General features: G+C 41.7%; 1 pseudogene; it reads right to left on the reverse strand.

Moving 5' to 3' along the window:
* Positions 1 to 471: 471 nt before the first annotated feature.
* On the reverse strand, positions 472 to 556 carry LOC123926227 (annotated as a pseudogene).
* Between the last annotated feature and the right edge of the window lie 2,363 nt (positions 557 to 2,919).

The raw sequence follows: 2,919 nt of genomic DNA on the forward strand, positions 1-2,919 counted from the left end.
CCTTCTACGTGCCCCAACTGTTCTTCCGATTGCTGTTTCTACACCATCTGCCCCCCACCTCAGGGTTGTTTGCTTGCCTTCTCTCCAGAGTAGGGCTCTGTTCTAGCCAGGGATATCCGCCAACCTTTAAAACTTGTAAAAATACATTATATGTTTATTAAAAAATTTAAAAATTTAAAAAAAAGATGTGGCATAAATCAACAGAACATTACTCAGCCATAAAAAAGAATGAAACCTTGCAATTTGCAATGATGTGGATGGAGGTAGAGACTCTTATGCTAAATGAAATAAGTCAGTCAGAGAAAGACAAATACCATATGATTTCACCCATATGTGGAATTTAAGGAAAAAAACAGATAAATGTAGGGAGAAGAAAAAAGAGAGGCAAACCAGAAAACAGACCCTTAACTTAGAGAACAAATTGAAGGTTACTGGGGGGACATGGGCAAGGGGAAGAGTTAAGTGGGTGATGGGTATTCAATTAGCAATAATCAATTAGCAATAATCGCGCCTCGGATAAACCTCATTGGCTACGATACTGCCACTGCGCAAAGCTGGGTGATGGGTATTAAGGAGGGCGCTTATGATGAGCACTAGGTGTTGAATATAAGTAATCACTAAATTCTACAGTTGAAATTAATATTATACTCCATGTTAACCAATTGGAACTTAAATTAAAACTTGAAAAAAGTAAATTTTAAGTAAAAAAGTCCTCTTGTCAATTTATCTGTAACTGTCCTTCCTTGGCCTCCTTCTTTCCTGAATCATGAAGAAACTGACACTATCTTGGGCCCTGTTCTGGGCCTCATTGTCTAGAATATTATTTGGAACCTTGCAGATGGCCAGTCCCAGCATGCCTCACACTTTCTCATCCTTGGTCAAGATGAAAAGTCCTGTGTTTTCTCTCCTTTGACCCACTGGCCCACTCTTCCCTCCCAGGCATTAGACTTTGCTCTGTTCCACAGTAAATGTGCTCCCCACTACCCTCATGAAGCCCCTTCGCCCCCTTGACCTGAAAGCTTGCTCTCCTGAAAGTGTTTACCCTGTATTTGCCTCTAACGCAGGGTCTCATCCTCCAAGTCCCCAGTACCACATACAGAACTGGCATTCACTCTGCTGCCAGAACCACTCTCAAAGCATCACCTCTCCTGTTTTTGCAATCTTGCTTCTCCACTGTCACCTATATAGAGACTTTAGGTTCTCATTTCCATCCAGTACCATCCCTGGTACTGCTCTGTGTGGCATTAGCAGCCATGTCGATGACCAGTCCATTACCCTAACCCCTTCCTTCCGCTCACACCTGGGACTTCACATCAGACCTCACATGTACCCTACTAATTGTCTCACTAGCTCACTCAGGACCCCCCTCACATGTTTGTTCTTCACTCTAATCAAGATGCCCAGGGCACCTTGCCCATATAGTTCAGGCTTGTCACCTTTCTTCTTATCCAGCCTACATGTCCCACTATTACTTTTCCACCTTACTATCTTTATTCACTTATGTTTTTTCCCCCAACACTTTCCCTGGCCAGAAGTCCAATTGAATAAATCCAACCGTTCTTTTCTGCTCCCACACTAATCACTGCTATTGAAGGTATCAACAGCAAACATTTAGTGATAACTGTATGAGGTAATGCCATTATTATCCACATATTACAAATTGGAAAAATAAAGCCCAGAGGGAATAAGTAAATTTTGTGAGATTGAGTCTTTTATGCTTTGTCTCCCTCCCGATCCCATCTTCTTTAATTTTTTTTTCCTACCCCCCAAAACCCCTACGTTGCATCTCCACTTCCTCATATCAGGGAGATCATATGACAGTTGTCTTTCTCTGATTGACTTATTTCGCTAAGCATAATATCCTCTAGTTCCATCCACGTCATTGCAAATGGCAAGATTTCATTTCTTTTGATGGCTGCATAGTATTCCATTGTATATATATATACCACATCTTCTTTATCCATTCATCTGTTCATGGACATCTAGGTTCTTTCCATAGTTTGGCTATTGCAGACATTGCTGCTATAAACATTCAGGTGCACGTGCCCCTTTGGAGCACCACGTTTGTATCTTTAGGGTATATACCCCATAGTGCAATTTCTGGGTCATAGGGTAGCTCTATTTTCAGCTTTTTCAGGAACCTCCATGCTGTTTTCCAGAGTGGTTGCATCAGCTTGCATTCCCACCAACAGTGTAGGAGGGTTCCCCTTTCTCCACATCCTCGCCAGCATCTATCATTTCCTGACTTGTTAATTTTAGCCATTCTGACTGGTAGGAGGGTGGTATCTCATTGTGGTTGTGATTTGTATTTCCCTGATACTGAGTGATGTGGAGCATTTTTTCATGTGTCTGTTGGCCATCTGTCTGTCTTCTTTGCCGAAATGTCTGTTCATGTCTTCTGCCCATTTCTTGATTGGATTATTTGTTCTTTGGGTGTTGAGTTTGCTAAGCTCTTTGTAGATTTTGGATACTAGCCCTTTATCTGATATGTCGTTTGCAAATATCTTCTCCCATTCTGTCAGTTGTCTTTTGGTTTTGTTAACTGTTTCCTTTGCTGTGCACAAGCTTTTGATCTTGATGAAATCCCAATAGTTCATTTTTTCCCTTGCTTCCCTTGCCTTTGGCAATGTTCCTATGAAGAAGTTGCTGCAGCTGAGGTCAAAGAGGTTGCTGCCTGTGTTCTCCTCAAGGATTTTGATGGATTCCTTTCTCACATTGAGGTCCTTCATCCATTTTGAGTCTATTTTCATGTGTGGTGTAAGGAAATGATCCAATTTCATTTTTCTGCATGTGGCTGTCCAATTTTCCCAGCACCATTTGTTGAAGAGGCTGTCTTTTATCCATTGGATATTCCTTCCTGCTTTGTCGAAGATTAGTTGACCATAGAGTTGGGGGTCTATTTCTGGGCTCTCTATTCAG

Source organism: Meles meles, chromosome 15 (assembly GCF_922984935.1).
Source record: "Meles meles chromosome 15, mMelMel3.1 paternal haplotype, whole genome shotgun sequence".
NCBI classification, from domain to species: Eukaryota; Metazoa; Chordata; class Mammalia; order Carnivora; family Mustelidae; genus Meles; species Meles meles.